The sequence below is a fragment of the Pteropus alecto genome, unplaced genomic scaffold (genome assembly GCF_000325575.1).
Source record: "Pteropus alecto unplaced genomic scaffold, ASM32557v1 scaffold59, whole genome shotgun sequence".
Classification (NCBI taxonomy): domain Eukaryota; kingdom Metazoa; phylum Chordata; class Mammalia; order Chiroptera; family Pteropodidae; genus Pteropus; species Pteropus alecto.
The window spans coordinates 4,372,896-4,399,983 of NW_006443292.1; the positions used below are offsets into that span (position 1 = coordinate 4,372,896).

Sequence of the window (27,088 nt, forward strand, 5' to 3'; positions counted from 1 at the left end):
CTACACACACCCACGGATGCAGCCCGGGGCTTCTGGGGACAGCCGGCTTCAGACTGGAAGGAGAAGCACAGTCACTGTATCGGGAAAGGACAAACGTGTGCGTGCAGCCAGGACACGAGGACCAGGGGACGGGGAAACGGTGTCAGCATCACCGAGGAGGAGATGGGACGCTGCGCCATGAGAACACGTCGGACGGGCTGTCACAGGCTGTCACGGGCGCCCCCAGGGAGAGGCTGAATGCTGCTTTCTCTGGTTCATCTCACGTCAGTCTAAAACCTTTGTCTCGACTCTGTTAAATATTAAATGTGCTTGTAAAAGATCCCCTAGCAGTCTGCTGTCACTAGAGTGCCCCAGACAGGTGACTTAAACAACAGACACGTACATCCTCACGGTTCTGGAGGCTGGAAGTCCGGGATGCAGGAGTCGCCAGGCTGGGCTCTCTCCGTGACGTGCGGACGGCCGCCTTCTCCCTGCGCCTTCGCCGGCAAGGACACTAGTCCACCCCGTCGGGGCCCATCTAATGACCTTGCTTTACTTAATCGTCTCTTTCAAGACCCTAATTTCCAAATACGGTCATATTCTGAGATGCTGGGAGCCAGGACTTCCACATATGAAGGCGGGGTGCACGTTTCAGCCCATGACAGACACCCGTCTTCTTGTAAACCTTAGTGTGGACGGGACACGCCACCTTTGTATGCCCTCAAACGTGCAAAGCCACATGGCCAGGGCGGAGCGGCGATTCCTGGACGGGACAATCATCTTCGAGGTGCATCGAGACGCATTTGGCAAATTCGAAAAAAAAAAAAAAATGCTTGGAATTATCATTCATTTTTCAGCCACTTTTCAGTGAAGTCTACTGCTGAACGATTGATGGCTCTAGCCTACTGGATCGTGACAGTTTTATCTTCTAAACCGATGGAAAAGGAAAAAAAGAACATTCCCCAAACACTCAGCCTGGGGGAAGAAATTAATTAAGGTGCTCATGTTTCAACCGGAGCAAGACGGGACAAACAAAAGCCTGCAAAGGAGTCTCCTGCACCTGGAAGCGGGGGTGTCGCTGCTGTGTCGGGCAGGCCTTGATCTCTGCCAAGGAAGCACGACAAACTTCAGACGGCCCGGAAATTCCTCCGCCTCTGCCAGCAGCGGTGGGCAGGCCCGGCTATGGACGAGCAGCTCACCAAACTGACATCCGAAGCCTCTGTCCCCCCGCCCCTCGCCCAGGGCCCCTGTATCATTCAGCACCCCACGGGGTGACCGGAGGGACAGCTGCCCAGGCTTCTGGGCGTTGAGGGTGGCAGCGGCCCCTCTCGCCTCAGTATGTCCCACAGGGAGGAGGGTGCCCGGCACATGGTCGGTGTCCAGCTGCTGTTTTTGAATGCGCCAGCGAACGAGAGATGAAGCGAATGAGCGACGAGCCACAGGACTGAGCAACGCACCCCACTGCCCTGGGGCAAAACCAGAAACATCTCTTTGGCCTCGTAGGGCTCTCGGATGTCGGGGTTCTCCTAAACACGTTAAAACACCCTCCGCTCCTCCAAGGCCTCTCGAGTGTCACCGAAGACCCAGATGCCCCCTCCCACATGGAGAGGGGGCTCAAATAATCGACGCCCAGCCTCGAGGCGGGAGAGTAAGTCCACGTGCTCTTCTTGCGGCCCAGACCTGGTCAGCGGGCTAGGACTCTGTCCCAAACACCGCCCCTCCCAAACGCCAAGGACGTGCCGGGGCAGAGGACCTGCCACGGCGCCCCACATCCAACGGGGCCCCTACTGCCGAGCTTCCACCACCGCCGCCCGCAGGTCACTGACAGGTGAGCGGGCCATTTACGGCCAGGCCAGCCATTTCTTGAACTTGCCCATGGAAATGAGCCTCGGGCTCTGCCAGGGCCGGTAAACCAGCCATGCAGCGGACGAGAAGGAAACCCTTGTTAGGTCAACTCACAAATTCCCTTCGATCCCTCATGCTCAATTTCCTACAGCCTCTTTCTGTCGCCCTGCGGCTTCCTCTGAAACCCAAACAGCCCACCGCGTAATCGCACGGGCCTTCGTGAGCTCAAGCATCTCAACCTTTTCCCACGCCTGGCCTCTGAACATGCTGTAGCTCCTTCCGGAAAGTTCTTTCCCCAACAGTCACCTGACTAACGTGGGCTTACAACTCAAATGGCACTTCCTCAAAGAGACTCTCCTTGGACGTCGTCATCTAAATCACCACAGCCCACTTTTCCTGGATTTGTAATAAATTTTCCATAATTTGTAATAAATTGTTCTGTGTTTAGTATTAGTCTTTTCTCCCATACAGGAAGCTCGAGGAGAGAAAGAACCATGTTCGTTTATTTATCTCTCGATACTAGTTCTATAAATAGTTTTCAAATAAGTGGATGACAGAGAAAATAAAAGAATCTGAGACTTTTATAGTATTATGGTAAATATTTTCTGAATTTTATCACCTGTGTCGATATCTAAATATTTATCCATGCTTTTGTGGTAACTTCTCGGTGTCATTTTCTGAGTCCTCGTCACTGAATAGAGAATTTTAATGCCTTTATATTTATTACAAAAATTGATAATGTTTGATCTTCTGTCCTTTTTTCTCCATAAATTCCTATCTGAGCTACATTTCGTTAGGTTATGTTTCATCTCTATGGCTTATCTCATAAGCTATATTTCGTCTCTAGCGTTGAGGCAATTCTCAGGTACGTTATCTTTACGATCGTAAGAAACATTCTTTACATAGCTTTCTGATTACCTGTGTCAAAAATGCAGAATTTTGGCTTTCTCTTTGGTACAAAGAACACTCAAGCATCTTACTTTTTTTCTCCCATACCCTTTTCCACTTCTCTGATTTTAAATATTTCTTAAATTTGAGGTATGGATTATTATTAAAGTATTATCATTATATTTACATCTTCCCTTAATGTTTATCAAAGGTTCATTGAGATGTAATTCACACACTGCACAATTCACCCATCGTTAGTATACAATTCAATGATTTTAGTATATTCTCAGTTACACAACCATCGCAATAATAAAACATTTTTTTCACGTGAGATGAAAACCTATACACCTATTAGCAATTGTTCTGTTTCGTTCTGCCTTCCCCCAGCCCTAGGAAATCACTAACTACTCTGTCTCCAAAGCTTTGTCTATTTTGAACGTTTCGTATAAATGGATTCATATTAATAAGTGGTCCTTTGTGTCTAAGTTCTTTCGTTTATGTATTCGAGATTCTTCCATGTTTTAGCATGGGTCCATAATTCATTCTTTTTCATTGCCAAATAAGTTTCCATTGCACAGATATACCAATTTGTTTTTTATATTCATCAATTTATGGACATTTGGGTTTGTTTCTACATTCTGGCTATTGTGAATAATATGGCTACGAACGTTCACATGTAATGAGTTTTTATGTGGACAAATGTTTTCCTTTCTTGTGGGTATATACATAGGAGTGGAACAGCTAGGTCATGTGGTAAGTGCTCAGACTTCTAAGGAACTGCCAGCTGTTTTTCAAAGTGTCACATCATTTCGCGCTCCCAGAAGCAGTCTACGAGGGTTCTAATTTCTCCACACTCCTACCAATAATGATTTTTTATTATAATCATTCTGCTGGGTGTGAACGGGTATCTCGTTGTGGTTTTGATTTGCATTTCCTTAACGTGTAATGATGCTAAGCATCTTTTTTTATGTGCTTTTTGGCTGTTGTCTATCTTTTGTGGAGAAATATCTATTCAAGTCCTTTGCTCATTTTTTGAGTTGTCTTTTTATAATTGAGTTACGGGATATAGTCCAGATGCAAGCTCCTTATCAGATATGTGATCTGGAGAAATTTTTTTCTATCGCGTGAGCTGTCTTTTCACTTTCTTGATGGTGTCCGTTGAAACAAACGTTTTCAATGTCGTTATCTATATCTTCTTCGGTTACTTGTGCTTTTGGTGTCATATCGAAAATATCATTGCCTAAGCCAAGGTCGCGAAGATTTATACCTGTGTTTCCTTCTAAGAGTGTGATAGTTTTAACTTGTACATTTTGGTCTTTGACCTTACCTTAATTTTAGAATTCTTGCATTCCATTTCCAACTACGCCTGCATCAAATGCGCTTAACTCTATGTTAAACCAATTTCAATCATCAAGATCAGCTCTTGATATCATGACTTCCCCAAGTCCCATCTTGTAATTTTACATCGGCTCAGAAGCAACTACGCTTACGTCTTAAAGAAATTCTTCTTGGAAGAAAAGCAACTAGGAGGTACAGTCTCTGCTCGTACATATTTAAGAACACCTTCTAGTCACCCTCACACCCGAATGACGATCTGCCCGAGTGTCAGATTCTGGGAGCACGACCGTTTTTCACCCCGACACTGCGGTCCTGGCTCCAGTGTCCTCTGAGACTTAGTATCGTGGACAACTCTGTGACCTGCCAGAGTTTCACCTCATTTGAGTAACTCGTTTTGTCTGCTTGAATTCTAGTATAACTTTTTTCATTCCTCTTGTAATTCATAAATGTTGCCAGAATAAGTAATCTATGTGGATCTATGTATATCAATTTTAACTAGAGCACAGTAAGCCTTTTATCCTGTAGAGATCTTTTTAAACCTCCCGGGAAGTCTTTATTCGTTATAAAACTTTGATCAATGCCCCCATTCTAACTAGGGCAGAGGGGTTCCTTCTCCAGAGATTCTTAAATTGGATTTCTGTTTTCTGTAACCAATTTCTATCACTTTCTTTCTCGCCACCTCTCTTCTGTCTTTGCCTCCTAAAGAAGCATCTCGCATTTATCCTCCACATCCCTAATTTGAATATGCAATGTCACTTCTGCTCGGTACTGCCTCCTCTGCGGATTTTAATTCTGCCATAGCAAACGAGCTTTATGAGCTTTCATTATCTTGACAGTCCCTCTTATTTTAAGCTTATTGTTCTTATATCTCATTCTGTAGTCCTCTGGCTTTTGCTTTTTAAAAGCCCTATCTTCTCGCATCCCGTTTAGAATAGCAGGTTCCTAAAATGTATTCTGGTCGCTGAAATAAATCCTCTCCAAAAATATTTCCTCTGCATAGCCTTTTTGTTAGGCTGTAGTATTTGTACTCAGGTCCTCAGGTGGGTTTTCTCTATCAACTCAAATTCCGGTGAGAATTCTACCTGAAGGCAGTGTCAAGACCTGGGGTGGCTGGGTCTCCCAAATTCACACCGGCCACCATCCCATCTCACATCTGCTGCTAGAAGACAGGTGGACATGGATGATGGCCAGCAGGCGTCTGCTTAGTCAGCTCTGCCAGGCTGCGGTGGCATCTTATACCTCCCCAGCGACAGGTACAGTCCATTCTGAACTGATGGGCACTTATTTCTGGATCTGTGTGCCTCTTTCTACCCACAGGGCAATGCCAGATATGAAGTGCCAGCAATACACCTGCCACAGGGCTGGCCTGGAGGTATCTACAGAATGGTGATAAAACAGTGGTTCATATCTAATCATGAGGGTCAGCTGACAAGTTTCCTAAGTATCATTAACCCTCTGAGTCTCGGAGCCAAGGAAAGGCAAGTGGAGGTGGGGCTTCTTACCCTCTATCATACAGGCAGGGCTTGGTCACTCTGAAAAGGCCACTGAGTGCCCCTATCGGTCTAGGCCCACCGTCCTTCGCAGTTGGTGGTATGTTGATAACAGATTGCCTGTTTCCTTATTTCTTAAATGTGTTTTTATCTTTTTCTATCACCAGATGGATTTTCGTGGGAAGGATGCTTGCTAGTTGCAGGGTTAGACCTGAGGCCGCACTGCGAGCGTGCTTTGTCGTGCCTTCAAAGCCCTAGTCACCCAGAGACTAATAAGAGAGCATTTCTATGGTCTCCAAATCTGAATGTGTCATCGCATCCTGGGTGATTTATTTTCACCTGCTGCCACTGTGCAGACGCCAATAACAAACCCATGTGGACTGTCCTAAGCTCTATGGAGCCTTTTCAAGGGGCTCAATGAGTCGTAAGCCTAAGAGCCTTAGCATTTATTTCTTGGGAGAAGCTGAGCCAGTGTGCTGGGAGCTGAGATGCCCCAGCACTTCCTCGGGGCGCTCAGAGTAGCCACGTGCCCTCTCTTTTTATGGCACCGTTCCGCCCTATCTTCCGGCGATGGGGTGGCACCTCCATGCCCTCCCTCCTCTGCCTCCATGCCCTTTCATTATATCTATTGCACACACCACCTGAGCCAGGTTCACGTCGTTTCCGGTCTGCTCCTGGGATACCTGAGCCAACTATGCACTGCACAAGCCTGGCTCACACCGAGTGGCCCTAGGGCCATCCTGCTAAAGAGAGCGCCTCCCTCCATGAGGGACATAGTCAGTTTCTTTGCCTGATGTGATACAAGTAATTTGCATCCTGGAAACCAGACCCTCCCCACACACACACACCCTCATTTCCTGCTCCAGAAACCTACGAGAACAGACCAACATGAAGTTACTGGCTCAGCAAGCAACCTTCCAGAACAAATTCTGCCACCGTGGAATCCTGATCACCACAGCGGGATTCTAGCTTGTGGTGACCACACTGTGTCACCAATCAGCTCACTACAAGAGCAGACCAACATGAAGTTACTGGCTCAGCAAGCAACTTTCCAGAACAAATTCTGTCACTGTGGAATCCTGATCACCACAGCGGGATTCTGGCTTGTGGTGACCACACTGTGTCACCAATCAGCTCAGCGGTCTGGGATCGGCTCTGGATATGCCTTTGATCTGCCATTTATGCCTGCCTACATGTCCCTAGCAGGGGCCTAGGATGGGACACCAGCAGTCACACGAATCTATCACTTGTGCCCCTGGTCCCACCACGGGTCAACTCGTCCCCTGTCTGGGTGCTGCCACCACCCCCAACCAAAGGAAAATCGAGTCATGTACGTAAAATGAAACTTCTAGAACATCTGGAAAATTGACAAAAGCTGGGGCCACAGCACCCCTCCGGGCTCACTGCCAGCTGGGAGACCGGGCTGGGGGAGGCTTCTCACTCCACATCTACCTGCTCGGGTGAGGATGGAAAGCCAGCCAGGCAAATCCAGAGGTCAACCTGCTTCCCAGCTCTGGGAACAATACCAATGAGTTTTCTTTCTGGAACGCACCCCTTCGGGGCCAGGCCATTATCCCGGTCATTAGTGGTAAAAGCCCACACTCCCTATCACAGCCAACAGGGGGCCTTTCTTGCTCTGAGAAATCTTCAAGGCATCTTAGATCACAGACTATTCTTGCAGAAAATGTGCCTCAATGCTGCCCAAACTGAAACATCGCCTTCACGACTAAATCGCCACGGGCGAGCTAACCTTAGCGTCCCCGCCATAGTCGAGAAGAGCTAACTTTATGGCGATGTGGTTGCGAACCTTCCCGCCTTCTTCTTTCAATCCATCAGCTGCTAGAAACAGCTACGAGTGTTCTGCTTCCAGATGAGAGTGTGAAGAGCTCCATGGTGAAAACTATTCAAAGTAACGACCGCGGAAAGTCTCTGAAAATTGTCCCACAGGCGTACAAGCAAATGAAGAAACAGTCATTCAAGAAAATCTGCGAAGGCATGTGAGAAGAACAGGAGTCTGTGACATCTGAGCTGCCATCCCAGCTCAGGCTGACGGAAGCTCGAGTCTTGAGAAATGTGACCGAGGAGAGGGGGCTCCCCTTTGCCCCCGCTGCCGATCGAGGAACGAAGCACTTCACTGGAAGGCACAAGCCACTGGCATTTCTCATCCTCTCCAAGTCCAAGTTGAAGAACGTGGATCCCTGATGAGTCCTTCCGAAATACTGAGGCTCCCTTCCCTCACACAACCCCACTTAGTAAGGAGGCCCCACCCCAGGAAAATTCAGAGGTACCAAGCATCTTCATGCCAGCTTGCTCATAGGGCAGATTCCATGCCAGGGGAGGCAAGCTAAAACGACCAGAGACTGTTGACCCTGCCCACTGCCCACAGCAGTGGCTCAGAGAGCCTCCCCAGGGACAGCGGCAGGCCACAGGAACAGGGTACCTATGCCTTCCCTAAAAGAACTGGCTTTATTTGAAACGGTGTGGGAAAGTTCAAGCTTAAGGGCGCTCATGAAAACAATGGGGATTTTAGCGGGGAGCAAATATGAGGCCCCCGGCTCTGTATAATTACGATCAGTAAGCTCAACAATAGGCCTGCTGGTTCGCCAGACAGCCGGGAGAGCCTGCCTGGGGTTAGAATAAACCTCAAGGACTTGCCCCCCAAAATGAATTTAGTTGCATCAAACTATGGAGCAATATGTGCCCCCAGGGTATTGTCGAAGACATAGAGCAATTAGCCAGCAAGTAGGGAAGACTCCCAGCTGGGTGCTGTGACAAATGAAGAGGACAGCTTAACAGAGAGATAGAGGGAAAAGACAGCCTGGCTTAAAGCCGTCAGCCCCGGGCCACTGTGTACCTGCCCAGTGCTGCTTTACATTCAACTAAAGGCTTCACTCTGCAAGGAGAAAAAAGATATCACTACAACGGTCTTGAGTCGATAAATCAACAAACAAGCAAACGATAACAAAAGCAAGCCCTGGAGACGAGATAGAGGAACCGGAATCCAGAGCTCCTACTACTATTACCTCCAAAATCCAATTTTCAACAATAACAAATTATGAGACACACGAAGAAGCGGGAAAGTGTGACCCGTGCATGGGGAGAAAGGCAGGCAAGAGAAACTGCCAGTGAGAGAGTCCAGATGGCAGATTTAACAGGCGAAGACTTCAAAGAAGCCACAATAAAAACGTTCAAAGAACTAGAGGAAACGATGCTCAAAGAAGTCAAGAAAGCTATGATGACAATGTCTCATCGAACAGAGAATACCAATAAATAGAAAGAAAAATTTCTTTAAAGAACCGAATTAAAATTATGGGTTAGAAAAGTATAATAACCCAAATGAAAGTTTCACTGCAAGGGCCAAAAAAATAGACTTAAACTAGAAGGGAAAAATCAGGTAATTTAAGGATATATTGAGAGAGATCATACAATCCGAAAAAAGGGAAAAATTAATAGAGACTCTGAGCGATGTGGGCACCACCAAGCACAGCGATGCACATGTAATGGGAATCTTGGAAGAGTGGGGAGAGAAAGAAATTAAAAACATTTTTGGAAAAATAAAAATGGCTGAAAACTTCCCAAGTATGATGAAAAACATGAATTTACACATCCAGGCAGCTCAACAAACTCCAAGCATAATAACCACAAAGAGATCTACACCCAGACACATCATAGTTTAAATGTCGAAAGCCAAAGAAAAAGATCTTGAAAGCAGCAAGACAAAAATGACTCATCACCTGCAATCCTGGGATCCTAGGAGGATTAACAGCAGCCTTCTCATCAGAAACAATAAAGGCCAGAGATAGCGAGATTACATGCTCAAAGTGCAGAAGGTAAAATCTGCCAACCAATAATCTTATATTCGGCAAAACTATCCTTTAAAAATAAAGGCAAAATAAAGATATTCTCTGATACACAACCACTGAGAGTTTGTTCTTAGCAGATCCCCCTTGCAAGAAATACTAAAAGAAGTTCTTCAGACTGAAAGGGACCAGATGCTAATTCAAATCCACACAAAAGAACAAAACAGAGTAATGGTAGGTATGTGATCGTGAGAGTGTATAACTGTATATTTCTTCCCTGTTTTCTCTGAACTGACTCCAAAAGGAATTGTATAAAACGTTATTTATATAGTTGTAATGTCGGGCCTTTCACATACAGAAATCTAATATGTTTGACAGCACGGAGGCGGAAGGTGAGAAAAAGTTGTCTTGGGGTGAGGGAGTGGTACCAGACGGTAATTCAGATCCACAGGGACCAATGTAGAGAACCAAAAATGGTGCATGATAACTCTGTAAATGTCCACTCGCTCCATTGTCTTTTCTCAGCTTCTTTAGTAACGAAGTTGTGTAAAGTAAGAGTGACATAAAATAAGATAAATTATATAAAGTAGGAGCGACACCTTATGTGGTTTGTGACATATGTGTAATAATAGGGGGAAATGTTGCCAAAGGGGAAGGAGAATAGAGCTATACAGTAACATTTACAAATCTCACCAGACTTAAGTTAGTAAATCTAAAGTGTATTCTGATAAGATGTATATGGTAAGCTCTATAACGACCATTAGGAAAATAATTCAAAAATAAGTAGGGAAATAATCATGAAGGAATTAAAAGTTTACACAAAAAGATACTCATTTAAAAAAAAAATAAAGCAGAAAAGGGGGAAAGAGGAACGAAAAAGACAAAAGACAGAGAGAAAACAAAAATCTAAATGGCGGACATGAATCCAACTACATCGACAATAACGGTAAACTTGAGTGAATTAAATAATTCGATCAGAAGGCAGAGACGGAAAGAATATTTTTTTCAAAAGATCCAACTATATGCTGTAGAAGACAGACACACTTGACATTCAATGATACAAATAGGGAGAAAGCAAAAGAACAGTAAAAATATATCTCACCAACGGCAGTGGTAAGAAAGCCGGAGTGGCTATACGAATATCAGAAAAATTAGACATGAAAACATAAAATGTTACAAGAGATAAAGAAGGACAATTTATAAGGATAAACGGTCAATCCGTCAGGAAAATAAAACAATTATAAACACACGTGCGCCTAACAGAGCTGCTTAATATGCGAAGCAAAACCAAAAATCGACCGAACGGAGAAATATACCATTTAAGAGTAATACTTGGAAACTTCAAATCAATAACTTAACCTTCACCTTAAGACACCAGAAGAAAGAAGAGCAAACGAAATCCAAAGGAAACAGAAGAAAGGAAATGACAAAAATCAGAGGAGAATGAAGAATAGAAAACAATGGGAAAATCAACTAAACCAGAAATTGGTGCCTTGAAGAGATCAACAAAAGTGACGACCTTTAGCTACACTGGCCAAGGAGTGGGGCAGGGGAAGAAAAGACCCAAATTACTAAATCAGGTATGAAAGAGAGGACATTACTACTTACCTTACTGAAATACAAAAGTCTGTAAAGGAATACTATGAACAATTTATGCCAACGAGTGAAATAAAACAGACGAACAAATTCCTAGAAAGACACAAACTACAAAAACTGACTCGAGAAGAGACAGATGATATGAATAGATCTATTATAAGTAAAGGGATTGAACTGGTTATTTCAAAACGACTCACGAAGGAAAGCCAGGCGAACACGGCATACCGGTGGATTCTGCCAAACATTGAAACAGAAATTAATTAATGCCGATTCTTCAGAAATTCTATGAAAGAAAACAGAAGAGTAAGGAACACTCCCGACTCATTCTACGGAATCGGTATCACCCTAATCCCAAATCCAGGCAGACATTGCAGGAAAATTCCACTACAGGCCAGTATCTTTCATGAACATAAATGTAAATATTCTCAACAAAATTCTAGCAAATGGAATCTAGTAATTTATAAAAATATACACCATGACAAATTGGGATTTTCCCCAGGAATACAAGATATATTTAACATCCCCAAATCAAAAAATTTAATACTATGCAATAGCAATAGAATAAAGGGCAAATACCACATTACTTTCTCAATAGATGCAGGAAAAATGACATCTGACACAACTGAACACTTCTTTAGGATTAAAAAACAAACAAACAAACAAACCACTCAACAAACTTGGAATAAAAAATCTCCTCAACCCGAAGAAGAGTTTCTATACCCTTGAAGGGCGAAAGACTGAATGTGTTCACCCCTAAGGTCAGGAACAAGGAAAGGATATCCTTATTTATTTATTTTTTTTCCCATTTCTGTTTAACGTTGTGTTGAAGGTTCTAGGCCGGAGAATTGGAGGTGGGGTGGGAGGAGAAAGAAAGGAAAGTCACCTAGATTGAAAAGCAAAGGTAAAACTATTCACAGATGGCATGACCCGACACATACGAAGCTCTAAGGAATCCACCATGAACCATCTCAATTAATGAACGAGTTTGGCGAGATTGAAGGATGCAAGATCGATAGGCAAAATCAATTGTATTTCTATAGAGTAGCGATGAGCAAAAAGGAAATGAAATTAAGAAGCAATTCCATTTACAATAGCATCGAAAAGAATAAGGAATAGAAATGAAAATCTTATACTCTGAAAACAACAAGACACTGTCAAAAGAAATCAAACGAGACCTAAATAAATGGAAAAGCACACGTGTTCATGATCAGGAGACTCAACATTATGAACGTGTCGAAACTTCCCAAATGGATCTACAGATGCGATGCAATCTCTATCAAAATGCCACCTGGTTTCTTTATAGAAATTAAAAAGCTGATCCTGAAAATCATATGGAAATTCGAGGGATTCAGAATAGAACAACTAAACCACTTCGTCACACAGTTTGGCAGTTTCTACTTTACGCTCTATTCATTCCACGCTTATCCGATAATTTTTTTAAAAAGCTCCACTGAAAGACTTGTACACAAATATTCGTAGTAGCTTTATTTGTTACAGCCCCGAACTGGAAACAATCCAAATATCCATCGACTGGTGAAGAGATAAACCGACTGGGTTATCCCTGCGATGGAATCTTCCTACTCAGAGATAAGGAAGGAAGGGGCTGCTGATGCACACAGGACACGAATGAATCTCAAAATGATTACGATGCGTGAAAGCAGCCAGACAAATACGAGTGTATGCTGTATATCATAGATGCTGTATGCCATATACCTAAGACCCTAAGAAATGCACACCGATCCAGTGCCGGAAAGCTGATCGGCGGTTTCTAAGAAGGGACATGCAGGGAGGGACAGAAAGGAGGTTACGAAAGGGTACAAGGAAATGTCAGGTGGTGACGAAAATGGTCGTTATCTTGTGCTGGTGGTTTCACTGGTGCGGACACACGTTGAAACGTACCACGTTATCCATTTTAAATACGTCCAGTTAGGTGTATGTTAATTTTACCTCCATCAAGCTATAATTGGTTAACTGACTGATCCTTTATATTTATTGTGATGACACTGTATTTGTGACATAGAGGCCTGTCCCAGGACACCCAGCAGCAGCTGATCTACCTGAGAGTTTGCGAAGCAGCCAGGGCTGAAGGAGGAGCATGCGGCATGTCCAGTCCTGCCCTCGGGAGAGAGAGAAGGGGGGGCGTGAGCCCCTCCCCCTGTCGTCCCTTACCCCGCCCCCCAACAATGGACTGGGGCCTTGGGCGTTAGCAGGGCTTCCGACCGGCAGGGGCGTGATGGTTTTGAGTAGCTTCTAGATCTTTTGACACTGAGAGGTGGGGTGCACCTCCCCTGGCCCTGAATCGGGGCGGGCCTGCACCTGCTCCACCGCTGCGGTATGGTGTGAGGGGGGCTGCTCTGTGATTTCAGATGAGACCTTGGAAGGCGGCTTCTGTGGGTTTGCTGGAACTCTTGCACTTGGGGCCCTGAGCTGCCGTATGGGGAGGATGGCCACCGTGGAGGCCACGTGTAGTGTTCCAGGTGGTAGCTCTCTCTTCAAGTCATTCATTCACCCCCCAGGGCCAGATACGTGAGCGAAGGAGATCACTCCAGCCCCCAGACTTCACATCCTCCTAGGGAGGCTCAGACCCTGTGGAACAGAGACGAGCTATCTGCTCCATGCCCTGCCTAAATCCCTGACCACAGAATCCATGAGCATATCTGTGGCCATCTCAGACCACTAAGCTTTGGGCTAATTTGTCATACGGCAACAGTAACTGATACGAGGCAAATGCTAAGCTAGGTAGAAACTCGCATACCCTGCTATGCTTCCGAAGCACCTGCCTCTGTCACCTGAGCCAACCTGGACTTATGCACCTGGGCATCGTGCAAGAACACAGGCCCGCAGCATCCCTCCCGGAGAGGAGAGGCATCTCACCTGAGCAGAGCCTGCAGCTTGAAAGTAACTTCCTGCCTCCACCGCCATCGAAAGCTGAGTGTGTCTGAGATCAAGCAGCCCTTTACAGACACCTGGGCAAAGGCCACTCCAGGGGTCTGACCCAGGAGAAAAGGGCGGAGACTGACGAAAGGGTCTATGCCAACAGTCCCCAACCTTTGTGGCACCAGGGACCGGGGCTCCTGTAAGAATCTAAAGCCTGTTGCTCTGAGGCGGAGCTGAGATGGTGACGCTAGCGCTGGGGAGCGGCCGCAGATGCAGAGGAAGCTTTGCTCGCTCACCTGCCAATTACCTTCTGCTCTGCGACCCGGTTCCTAACAGGCCACGGACCAGAACCGGTCCACAGCCCGAGGATTAGGGTGGCTCCTGCCATCTAAGGAGGCACCTGTAGCTTTGCCTCGTCCTGACCACAGAACGTCTCTTTGCCATTTTGGACCACACGAAGCCAACGGGGCTCCCGTCGCCAGCCCCACCCTGCTCTGCATGCTGACCGCGTCACCTGGGCGGGATAGAGGATGCTTCTGTTCAGAATGACTGGTCCCTGGGGCCACTTGTGCTGTTGTGGTCTACCCTCATGTACCCGGCCTGAGGATTAAGCTCACACAAAGGGAAACAGAACCAAGAGATGGCAAGAGGAATCGGCCGAACCCCAACCATGTTGCTAAAGATCCTGAGTCCAGCCATGACTGAAATTCAGGACACCTGATACGCTCTTCATGTGAGCCAATAAATTCTTTTTTCTTTTTCTTTTTTTTTTTTTGGCAGAGGGCTTAATCTGAGCCAGAGAGGCCTGACCAGTGTAGGGCCCCCTCCTGCTCCTGGTCCCTAAATGCTCTTTCATGTTTATTCAGCTGATGTGGGGACTATGTCGTTAGTTCTACAGTGACGGAAACAGCTGAGCGTTTAAGGAAGGATAAAATGAGATGACAGATGTAATGTGCCTGGCACGGTGCCCAGTGCATGGCCGATGTCCTCCGCGCCCCTGGAACAGCACACCAGTGAGAGTGGTCCCTCTGCACACAGGGCTGTCTTCCGAGCTACAGGTTAGCTGTCCCCCAACCGTGCCCACGTGCTACAGCCACACCTGGAAACAGTCTTGCCCACCAGAGAAGTGCCCGCTGAGAGAGCCCCCCAAAAATCACAGATCTGGTCCAGACAAACAGTTATGGTTGTTTTTTTTTTTTTTTTTTTTTAATAAGGAAAAAAAAGGAGCCACCAACAAGTACGTTCTGAGAAGCCGGTACATATCCTGCCAAAAATTTCTCCCTTTTCCACTCCAGATTTTCTTAAAATGGTAAGCTCATGTACTTAATTTAAAATCTGGTTCACTTTGCAAAACTCTAGCTTTTTAAACAACTTCTCAGTGACATCTATTACCAAAAACACTATACCGTTGAAGAACAATCTCCACTTTTTTGCCCACAAACACAGACAACTCACACTCACACTCACACTCACTCACTCTCTCTCTCTCTCTCTCTCTCTCTCACACACACACACACACACACACACGCACACACACACACACACAATGTTTTATAGTAGAGCTCTGTCAAAAAGTTTTTCTAAAACCTTTCATTTTCTCTGGCAGCCAGAAAGGATGTTCGGTTGTCTGGAACACAGGCTGCTAGAGGCTGCCTGTCACAGACCACTGGCAGGGGAAAACGCAGAAGGTGACAGTGTGGACGTGAGAATCCCCAAAGACAAAGCCAGTGGCCCAGAGCCCATCGTTCGCAGGCTGCCTGAAGTCTCAGGCCTCTTAAAGAAAATGCCCACGTCGCCGACACTGGCAGTAATTCGAGTTATATTCTTAACTGCAGCTTGAACCGTTTCCTTCTTTTTTTTCCTTGTCTTTTTTTTTTTGCTGTTGCTCAATGCTTTCCCTTTTCAGGCAGTGACCGGTGTACCAGAAGCTCGAGTAGCTGCTCTTGAACATGGCTGAGACTGGAACGTCACCAACAAGTCTGTGCTGTCGGCACTGGAGTCGTGAAGAAGGAAGTCACGGGAAAGAAAACAGGGCCCCGGCTTGGCCGTGTCCGTCTGCTCTCGCCCCGTCCCAGCCTGCTTCCTCCACCGGACGAGCCATTGTGGGGTGTGCTGGGGGGCCCTGACCGGGTGGCGGCAAAGGCCACCCCCGGGGACGCAGGGACAAGTCTCATCTACCTGGGAACGCACCTCGGGCACTGGACGCTCGGTCAGACGAGGCAAGGAAGCCACAGTGGGTTCGGGGCCGTGAGGCCTCATTCTTCTGTGTCCCCAAATCTAGCAATCATCTGTCCCTGACTAGCAGGGGGAGCACTGTGATCTGTCACAACACAGATGTCCCAAAGAAAGCTCTGATTAATCACATGACCCCCATAATTTCTGTCATGGCGGGAGACTGCATGCCACGAGAATTTTCCACCTATCTATGGTACGTGCACCCTCTTCCAGCGCCCAGCCCAGTGGTCAGCCCCAGGACGGAGCCTTCACAATAATCTCAAGAGGGGACGGCGGTCTGGAGGAGCCAGGCCTGCTCAAGGTCACACAGCACAGTGTGACCTTGGAGCCGGGCCTCAAGGGCAGGCCTGCCTCCCTCCGGCCTCTGCAGGCCCTATGCCGGCTGCCACGGAGCCCTCTCCCTACTCCCAAACCCATTCCCTCTGGCTGGGCGATTTCCCAGCCCTACATGGTGCCAGGCGTGCTGACAGTGTACAAACGGACGGACGTCACGAGCTGTCATTCTCGAACCCCTTCCTCTCAGGGCCCTCGCCCCGCCCCAGCCGAAATCCGTGTGGGTCAGCCATTTCCGGGGCCCCTTCTCCGTGGGCCCCGCCACCCACCACAGCACCCTGCGAGGGCCTGGTCTTTCCAGGACGACCTGGACACAGGAGGAGAAGAAAGGCACTTGGATGCGCCTGCAAGCGGACTTCCCAAACGCTGTGACATGGTGTGTCATTTAAAACTGGAGAAAGTAATAACTGAGGATCAGGAGATGCGCAGGGACCCGAAGATCCCTCAAGGGGCAGGTCTGACGAAGGACATCAGGGAGGGAAGACAAGGGAGTTTTGAGGACAGGTAACCTCAAACCCTCAAGGGTTTGAAAAGCAGACGCTCACGTGGCTGGGTCAGCCAGGGCGTCCCTCACCATCAAGAACACATATTTATACTGAAGAAGGCAGTCTTTCAAAGCAGCGGCCAGCCAGCAAGGCCCCGGACAGAAATTAATTGAGGGCCTCGGCCTCAACGCTGCTCCGAACACCACACCAAAAAAAAAAAATGATGAACTGCTTCACAAACGGGGACCGACAGTCCAGCTGTGACTCAGACAACACCCTCCCGGGCAGAGCAGGCATGAGACCTGAATGCTCAGCTCCCTCTGCCACCAAGCGTCTGCCCCATGCGGGGAAAAGGCACTTCTGTGTCAAAGCCGGGAGGTTCGAGACCGTCAACAGAAATCCAAAGTCCCCCGAAGCAGAGTCAGAAAAGCAGCGGCTGGCACGGGCGGTGACGGGTTACCGTTTATTTTCTGGGAGAAAGTTATACTGCTTTAAACGTTGACATGAAGAACGCTCGTTCCCTTTGTGGGGGCCCGGGAGGCCAAGCGTCCACCCCTAAGGGATCCGTGGACCCTGGCCCACGAGCTCTGTGTCTCCTCAGAGAGAAGAAAAGCCCCCTTTCCGCTCCCCGAGCCCTGAGTGTCCCTGGGCACAGGGTGTGGCGTCAATGCCCCCGGCAGATGTGGGCGAGATCTTTCTGTGTCCCTAACTCAGGGGCTCTGGCCCTTCGCAACTGGTCTCGGCTTCCGTCCGCGCCACCATCACAGCTGACCACCGGTGACGCCTGACATTTCCTGCTCCGCGGGGCGGGACCACTCAGTGTGGCTCAGCGTCCAGCTCTGTCCGAACCCGGTGACAGACAGGGAGTTTGATCTATGACTTGCTAAATGGCTCGAGAAAGCTCGGTGCCCCGTCGGCCCGGAGGCGGTTCGTGCTGCCCAATATACCCGCTCCGGAGGGCGAACTCCCTGTCTGGCCGGCCGAGCACGAGAAACTGCCCGCCGCTCTGAAAGCAGGTTCTGCAAAACGAGCCCACTGCTTTCGTGGCTGGAGGACGCCCAAGAAAACTGGGCAGCAGATGTCCTGATGAGACTTTTTCTTTGCCGGGCTTTTCCATGAGGAATGAGTGTGCTGAGGAGGCCAGACCTTCCTGCAGAGGGGTGGGGAGAGGGGGGGAACGCAGCCCTAAAGTCATTTCTTAAAAAGACTGAACAGTCACTCCAAACAGGGTGTCTGCTCCCCTTCCCTTCTCGGCGCTGGACTTCCTGGCCGGACTCCTCCTGCTGGGAGGGGAGCCGGGGCGAGTTCCCTCCAGCTCTCTCCCCCTTGGAGGGACCATGAAGGCTGCTGATTCAAAAATCAGACACTTCTGCGGGCGTTGGCAGGGGCCGCGTTCTCCGCCTCCCACGGCCCTGGAACACCGAGTCAGCACCTCCCGGCCCGGCCTTCTGGGGACCGTGATCCCTCCTCCACCTCCTCCTCCGGCCTCGGCGGTGGGGCGGGATGGGGCGGGGGGGTGCTGGACCGGCTGCCAGGAGCTTCCTTGGGCCACCTGGACAGTCCCGGGCAGCGGGCACTTTAAATAATCAACTATGCATTTTTGATCCGCCTGCAGCTCAAGGCAGATTTTCCTAGTTGAGCTGGAGGCCGTCTCTGCTTTGAGTTACTAAAGTGGGGTACGAAAAGGACGGGACAGAGCTGGGGAGAGACACCCCGCGCCCCTCCGATTTCTCTGCCCCGTGGAAGTGCACGCGGGAAAAGGATCAGACACACGGGCGCGCGCGCGCGCGCACGGACACACGCACACCTCGGATAGCACGGTATCCTCTACTTTTTTCTCCCCTCAATGCTTGGGGTTCAATTTCCTCTCTCATTCAAGTAACGGGAACACTCAAGAGGCCCAGCGTGCTTGCCCTGCACTGACTTTTCTGGATTCTCACACGGAGTACGTTCAAAAGACACACGAACGAGGAAAACGCAGTGTTCTTCAAGACCGATGTGACTGCAATGCTTAGATTTATAGGAGAAACAGTCTTGAAATCCGCGGCACAGGGAACTTATCTGTGAACGGGAGAGGCTGAATCATGGCCCTGCGAAGACGTCCCTGTCTCAATAATCCTTACGCGGCGAGAGCGCGTGCCGGTGAGATTACGTTAAGGCTCCTACGAGGAGGCTACCGCCCTGGATCACACTGCAAGGCCGAACGTCACTGTACGTGTCCTTGTGCGCGGAGTGACCACAGAAGAGGGCTGTCGGGGCGACGTGGCGTGACGAAGCTTCCAGTGCCCGCCGCCAGGTCGGAGATGGAGAAGGGGACGCAGAGCAGGGACACGCGGGGACACGTGAGGACCTGGATCCTCTCCCAGGGTCTCCAGGGGCCAGGATGGCCTGGCTGACATCTTGAAGTGGATCCAGCCCGGTGAAACTGATTTCAGGCTGCCGAGCTCCAGAACTCTACGATAACACGTGTTTGTTGTTTTAAGCCACTAAGTTTTACGGTGGCATTAGGGAAGTAATACAGGAGTCTCGCCTTCCAGCCAGAGTGCATTAGATACAACGACGACAATAAACGGCAGATAGAAATGTGTATAATATTCAGGGTGTAGATGGGGCTCCTCGGGATTCCTTACGGTGGCAGTAGGGAAGTAATACAGGAGTCTCGCCTTCTGTATTAGATATGACGAGTGCATTAGATATGACGACGACAATAAATGGCAGATAGAAATGTGTGTAATATTCAGGGTGTAGATGGGGCTCCTCGGGATTCCGGAAAACTAAGTGGGGCAATCAGGGTGAACTTCCTGGACTAGGTGACATCTAAGCTGGACCTCTACACACAAGATAGATTGCTAAGAGCAGTAAAAAGACACAAAAAAGTCACCTGATACAGTTCCATGAACCAAGATAGACCTTTAATACACCAAAGGCCCTATAACCTAGGAACCTGCAGTCTAGTTTGAACCACATTAAATAATAGTCATTTAACACAGCGAGTAGGAGTGGAACCTCTATGCGATACAGTTTAGAAACGCAGATGAAATTTGCTAGGAAAATGCAGTTTACCCAAATCAGTCCCACTGGCGACGTGAAAACTTAGACGGGCCAATTTTTAGAGAAGAAACAACAGAGAAACTTATGAAAGAGTTACAGCCACAAAAATACCAGGCCGAGATGGTTCCACGGGGGATTCTACCATACGGCCGCCTCAGAGAGTCATAAATTGTTCCAGAGCACAAGGAAAAGCATCCACAAAAATTTAAAACGAGGAGGGCTTTGATACCTAAACCGAGAGTGGTAACACATGCACAAAAAACAAACATTATAGAGCAACAGGACGTTGTGACTATGGATGCAGAAAAGGCCTATACATAAAACACTACCAAATAGAATGGCGTATCGCTTTAAGGAAATAATACATCACAACCAGGTGGGATGCGTACCAGGAATTCGAGGTTGGTATAATATTAAGAAATCCATTTACATAACATACCATATTAATATACATCTAAGGAGAACAATCATATGCCTGTCCTCACAATCCTGCAAAGGCCTTTGGAAAATTCAATACCTATGTCTGATTTCAAAAATTACCCTCACGATGACCAAATCTGAGACCATCTGAGCATCTAGATAAATAAATAAATAGTAAGTATCTACGGAGTAAAATAAGAACCTATAAGTCCACGCAGATATAAATAAATAAGTAGGGGAGAAGGGAATGAGCCTCTTGCGGGAGACCACCCGTCAGAAACGGGGAGGAAATCATGGAGTTAGAAAAGCACCATTTTGAAGCCATCACAATAATAATGGAGCCGGCCGAGAATCAAAAGACACCAAATCTAGTGAGTGAAAGCTTGTTGAAGAACTGGATTGTCACGTAGTCTCAAAAGATCCCGCAAATTACTGGCTAATTACGTGCAGAAAGATAATTTTACGGCAGATCGACCTAGAAATACAACCGGAACTGAGTAATAAAAGTTGAGATTCCCCAGTCACGTGACAAAGTGACAGCGTGTGGCTCCTGGAAAGACGCACCGAGAAGAAAACACCACCCGTTCTGTGGTGGTCCCGCTGAGGACGCACAGCGGAGCCCGATCACGAAGAAACGTCAGACGAAGCCAAAGGCAGAGACTTCGTACAAAATAAGAACACTCTCCTTGTGGTTTTGAAGAAATGTGAACATCCGGAATGACAAATCCTAAGTATCTGACCCAGATTGGAAGAGACTTAGGAGATGCAACAAGTAAATGCAGTGTATGATCCTGTGCTGGATTCTGGACCAAGAAAAAAAACTATAAAAGCCGTTACTGGGGCTACTGCCAAAATTTAAATACAAATGGTGTATTAGATAACACTATCGTGACAACGATTCATAACCCCAGTTGGATAAATCTAGAGTGGTTAGTAAGAATTTTTAGCAAATATAAAGGAAAGTATTTAAAGAAAAAGGGGTACGGTGTCTGTAAATTACTCTCAGGTAGTTCAGAAGAACAGCCTGTGCGTGCCGGAAAGCAGAGCTGAGACAATGCTCCGAGGGCGCGAATCGGGGCCGGGTTCCGAGAGGACACGACGGTCCCACGGAGCCCACCTGGTCCCAGAGGAAAAGCAGAGAACCGTAAGGGAGGCGACGAAGCATATGGGAGGCCAGCCGGGGGGCCGGCGGCTTGGGAAGCAAGACCCCCACCCAGGCCCTGGGCTCCGACTTCGGGAGCAACGTGCCACTCAGAACGCCCCGTCCCACGTGTGGGACACCACCGCTTCTCACTGCAGTGTCACAGCTGTCCGTCTGGGGGCTTCCTTCTCGCTCTTTTGCTCCTCCCTCCAAATGGCCCGGCAAATACCATGGGGATGGGAAAGTCCATCCACGATGGCCCCTGGGTGGGCACAGGAGCGAAGGGTGATGAGGGCTTCGTGGGCCCTCGTCCCTAGGGCACGCCCAGAACCAGGCTGCCGAGCGGCTTTCGATCTGAGTGTCAGGGGTCACCCGCTGGACGGCGGCTCCGTCAGAGCAGGGGCTTCTGTCTCTGGCTCACTGAAGGGCGTCCCGCCCGGGCCCCGACACAGCAAGCACCAAAGCAATGATGGTGGCCTAGCGAATACATCACTGCCATCGATAACAAGGCACATGACCAGTTTAAATAGAGACCTAAAAATAAAATACACTCAAGCCAATTTAAAGAGAACACACATCAAGTTACTGAAAGCTTAAGGGCCTAGAGAACGTCGTTCATACTGACATAAAGAGTCATTCCAACGCTGCCCCAGGCCTGGTTTATCCACTTCTCTCGATTCTCCAGAGGGAACCACGGGAGCACAGCTGGGTCCCCCACGCAAGAGGGAGTCCCGCCCAGATGGCCCTCCCAAGCCTCCAGGAGACCCCTGCCCACAACGCTCCGCCCACTCCTTTGCAGATCTCGAAGCTACTTCTGCTGAATGACTAAATGTTTAAAAGAAAGTCAGACGAGCGAAGGGGGTGACGTCGCACGGATCGGCTGATGGTTCATGAAGGAAGAATCTTTGTAACTGAATATACAGGGGTTTTTAGAAGGTAACAAGCTTCCTTAGTCTGTTAACATTTTTAGATGGTCAGGGGTCCGCATCATCACCTGCTGCCTCCCAGCCAGGATGCCTGCAGGATCCTCTCTGGGTGCCTCGCTGTGGTACCCCACGTCACTCCGACTTCTGCTACCGCTGTGGTGGGCAGCTCATGCCCACCGAGCCTTTCGACTACATGACCATGATCTTTCCTTTCTCGTAGGCTCTCACATCTAGAAGCCCACTCAGCCTACGCAAGGGCGGCCCAGAAATTCAGGACACGAGAGTTCCCCGCCATCCATTCTAGAGGCTTCTGTGCGCTGCTCAGAGTTCCCATTCTAGGAACCCAGCCTCTGCTGTCATAGCAACAACCAAGGCACACACACCTTTCACCGGATTCCACTTCATTTCCTACCCCCTGTCCCTCTCTCCTCCTTCCTGGGGCCCCTCCCTCCCCCGAACGAACTGGCTGCACCTAAGTCTTCACTCCGGACTTTGCTTTTTGGGAACCCGCTCTGTGGCACTTTTCCAAGGTCCCCTCTACTTGATGAAAACTTGCATGGATGGAGTCACTTCGCTCCAGCAACCTGGTGAGGTAAAAACATCGAGAAAAGTGCCACCTCTCTTTCGTAGATGAGGAAATATAGAAATAAGAGAAACGAGCTGACTTAAAGCACCTCTGCATGACAGGCAGCAGGGTCAGACCCCGCCCAGTGCCACCGAGCGCCCATCCCAACGAGCAGTGAGCGGCTGGGTTCACGCCCGGGCCACCTGGCAGGCGGTGGGCAGTGTCCCCTTCACATCATCTTACGGGCTCCAAATCCACCATCATTCAGCCTCCGGGAATCATAATGGCAACATCAATAAATTGATCATTTATTTTTTATGGAGTGACATTATCGGGTTTTCACTTTTTCTTCCCAAAGGGTGATTAACAAGTATCTTTTGCCCACCCGGACACCCCCAAGAGAAAATCGAAACGATTTCCTAAGCAGTTTGTCTGAAAAAGAAATACAAATGAGATCAAAAGGACTCGGACAAACACATGGTCCGTATAAAGCGAATGGCAGGACTGGAGATTCCCGTCAAAGCTCGTGAAAATGAAGCCTGGAGCGCGACAGCACACGCCGAAATGATGCTTCGTGAACACTCGCAGCGCAGAGGGGAACCTCACAGTGTCCCAGGAACACTCCGAAGGCCCAGAAACACCTCTCTGGTGATCTCCAAGGTGCCCCCAGGAGCGCCAGGTGGCCACAAGACACAGAGGTGGGCTTCCAACCTCTTAGGGGGCAGGACGTCTGTCTGTCCCTCTCAGCGTCCAGGACCGATGCCTCCAGATCAGGTGGCGGGCACACATCAGAAATGCTGCGGGACGCCCAGGAAACATTTTGCCAGGAGCATGACAGCTGTCCCCTGTGGCCCTCAGGAACAAACTCGAGGTCCACAGACTGTTTCAACATTGAGTATTTTCTTACAGCCGTCAAGGAGATGGCACTTGTACTCGAGGTCGGCGAAAGAAGCAATGAGCGATTTCGGTGCGTTGATTTACTGTGGCATTCGTGTGGCTTTTTCCTTCTGCAATCATGATAAGGTGGCTTTCGGGGTCCTTTGCTGCACAGGCACTCTGTAGGGCCAAAAGCAGAAGCTGTCTGGGCATGGCCACCATTCCCAGCTGTACTTTCTGGAACCTGACCTCCCTGAATAGGTGAAGGGGTACCCCGGAGACGAGGGGCGAGGGCTGAAGACGCGGGAGCAGAAGGGGAGACTTCCCCAGGTTGGGTTCTCTGAGCAGCAGGAAGGCACCCCACACTTGCAGCCCCCAAAGGATGGGCAGGACTCTTAAGCTGGGCCCCAGGTCCTACAGTCCCTCTGGAAGGTCCCGTCATCAAGGATGGCAAAGATATGTTGAGAATTGTATAAATGAGTCATCAGAGGCCTCAACAACCCAGCAGACATTAGACCCAAAACTCGGCACAAAGGGCGAGGGGCCAGTGTTACACGGCCACGCCGAGGTCAGACGTGAGGTCAGGCGCCCGGAGGGGCTGGCCAACCCCACCCGCAGGCACAAGAAGCACAGGGAAGTTTGTCTCTGTTCCCAGCTCTAAGTGCCGGTGGAATGGTGGACAGTCTCTAGTGCAAGTCCTTCAGCCCGTACCACACACGCAAACATGGGTCACACTCATGGTACAGATTTCCCAAAGCAAAACGCCGAAGTAGAAATCGTGTCCGGACTTGTGTAACAGTCCTAGGGCATCTGACAGAAGCCTATGTGAAATAACTCAGTAAAGATTTTTCCATAATCCAGAGCTGAGAGCATGGCCATAGAGGATGGGGCGGGGGGGGCGGGAGACAAAGGGGACACATGAGCCTGAACTGAACTCGTGATACGAAATTACAATCCGCACAAGAAAACGGTCCGGTGTACGGGAGAGTGAGCAGACAACAACAAACAGAAAGATCGGCGCCCCGAGCGATTCAGAAAGTGGAATAATTTCAAAAAGATTCCCGATAATTGTTACCAATAACAAAAGTGATAAAGAAAAGGCGAAATCATAAGGAAAAAACGGGACGCTATAAAAAAAACAAACGGCCAGAACTGGAAAATAATCAAATATAACTTCTAAAACTATAGGTATGATCACTAAAATTAAAAACTCAGTAGATAGATTAAACGGAGATTAGACCCAGTTTAAGAGAAATCTGGTGAACTGGAAAACCAACGAGAAGAAATTATCCAGAATACGGAATGCACAGATAAAGAGACCAAACACATAAAAGAAAAAAAAAAGTTGCGGAACGTGGAGGAAAGAACAGGAAGGTCCACGTCTGTCAACCAGGAGCTCTGGGAGTGGAGGAGCGGATAATGGGGAGAGGCGCTCGGTGAGATGGAGCCAGGCCTGTCTCAGAATTGACAGAAGTCATTCATCCTCACATCGAAAAATCGCGCTGGGTCCCAAATGGGATAAATATGGGAAATCCACCGTATACACATTATAGGACACAAAGATGGCAACCTTTTTTAGATTTGCAGAGAAAACAGATTATTTACACAGAATCTAAAGTCAAACGGATAGGAGACCTTTTGGTAGCAAAAATAGGAGGCAGAAGACAATGGAATGATATCTTCAGAGTGTTGAGAAAAGATAAGACTCGACCTAGAATTCTATATTCAGCTAAACCATCATTGAGAGTAAGGCTGAAATACAGTTTTAGAAAAGCAAAGACAATGATCACTCATAAACCCTGAATAAAATGTTCTTTAAGACGGATATTAAACAGAGAAATGAGCTACAAGACATAATACTAAGTAAGCTGGTAACTGCATACATAAATCTGAATAATTTTAACTTTTAAAAATATGTAATAATTAAATGAGAGGGGACAAAAACAAAATATAATTAGTAGACTAAAATACACAGAAAATGAACGTTGATGCTTTTGATGAATGAAAGATATCTGATACCTTTAGACTTTCTTAGGACTAATATATGTTTAATTTTAAGGCAAGAACAACTAAAAAAAATTGAATAGATTATAAAACTTCTACACCGGCATGAGAAAGAAGAGGAAATAAAGAAAATCTGATGAAGAAAGGGAAAAGCATGGTAGCGTAAATAGAAAACAAAATGTAAAATGGAAGAAATATAATTATATTTCTTAATAAATATAAACGTTGCCAGTGAAAAGACAGTCTCCAATTAAACATTTTTAAAAATTCAGATATATAGTACTTTTAAGAAACATATATATATAAAAGACAGTCTCCAATTAAACATTTTTAAAAAATCAGATACATAGTACTTTTAAGAAACATATATACATAAAACATCACGATTGAGAAGGCTTGAAAATAAAACTAAGAAAAAAGAACTATTAGGCAAATATTGACCGAAATAAAAACTGATGGGCAATATTAATATTAGAGTAAAATAGCTTGAACGGTGCAACCGAATCATCGGTACCCGAGCCTGTGACTGTGTCGGGAGGCGGGTTATTTGCTGAGGTAATTAAGGTAAAATGAGGTCATCGGGGTGGGCCACCACGCTGTCCGACGTGATTCTCGTAAGAGATTAGGACAGGGACATGCACGAGAGGGATGACCGTGTGAGGACACAGAGAGAAGACGGCCACCTAGACACCGAGGAGAGAGGCCTCGGAAGAAGCCTCCCTGCCCACACCTTGACCTTGGACTTCCAGCCCCCAGAACTGTGGGGAAGTAAATGTCATGTTTAAGGCTGTGGCACTTGGCTCCAGTGACCCTGGCAGACTGAAAAGAGGCACAGTGATGCCAACCGACTGTCCTGGGGCCACAGCAAAGGGGACAGTGTCGCGCTTCTTTCTCCAGGAATAATAATTCTTAAAATATAGGTGGCTCCTTTTGGAGTTACATATTCGCTATATAAATAAAGACTTACAATATTAACGGGAAGAAATCTCAATGTTTTGGGGGTTTGCATCAAGATGTTCAAGACCGTGGAAGACCATCCCTGCGACTGAAATGACAAAATACACTGGAAAAATGACAAAATCCTTTTTTTGTTCTTTAATCCACTGGAAAGCTGAGGTCTCAAAGTTTAAAACAACCAACTTTCGGTGAAATCGAGCCTTTGCTAAGCGAGCAAAAACCAGCAGCCATTTTCATCCCCAGGGCACAGGCTAGATAAGGAGCCAACCCGCATCTGATGGA

At 47.8% G+C, this 27,088-nt stretch overlaps 1 protein-coding gene across 1 annotated transcript in view; it reads right to left on the reverse strand.

Moving 5' to 3' along the window:
* The window catches only part of ADAMTS17 (ADAM metallopeptidase with thrombospondin type 1 motif 17), a 213,173-nt gene that overhangs the window by 180,522 nt on the left and 5,563 nt on the right, over positions 1–27,088 (reverse strand). The gene's annotated exons all lie outside the window — the stretch shown is intronic.